At 66.4% G+C, this 348-nt stretch overlaps 1 protein-coding gene across 1 annotated transcript in view; it reads left to right on the top strand.

Annotated features, from left to right (window-relative positions):
• Positions 1-348, top strand: part of DPH1 (diphthamide biosynthesis 1) — a gene marked incomplete at its 3' end in the record, with an annotated part of 20,970 nt that overhangs the window by 3,088 nt on the left and 17,534 nt on the right.

Below are 348 nucleotides of genomic sequence, written 5' to 3'. Positions count from 1 at the left end.
CCCTCGCGCCTCCTCCCCTGTGCACCACAGGGGGTCCCGTTATCCCACCGGGAACGCAGCTGTCCCCGCCGGGATCCCCGCTGCCTCCTCGGTCTTCTATCGTCCCCTGGAGGTCCCCGCTGACCCCGGACTGTCCCTCCTGCCTCTCGAGGGTCCCTCTTGCCTCCTTCCCTCTGTCCCACCGGGGATCCCGTTATGCCAACGAGAATGCTGCTGTCCTCACTGCCCCAAGAGGGTCCCGTTATTCCACCCGGAGCACTGCTGTCCTTATTGCACCGTCGGGATCCCCGCTGTCTCCAGGGGGTCCCCATTATCCTCTGGTCCCTCTTGCCCCAGGCTCCGCAGGGA

The sequence above is a fragment of the Corvus brachyrhynchos genome, unplaced genomic scaffold (genome assembly GCF_000691975.1).
Source record: "Corvus brachyrhynchos isolate BGI_N302 unplaced genomic scaffold, ASM69197v1 scaffold99, whole genome shotgun sequence".
NCBI lineage: Eukaryota > Metazoa > Chordata > Aves > Passeriformes > Corvidae > Corvus > Corvus brachyrhynchos.
The sequence above is the reverse complement of the archived record's forward strand: the minus strand, read 5'-3'. Positions and strand labels throughout refer to the sequence as shown.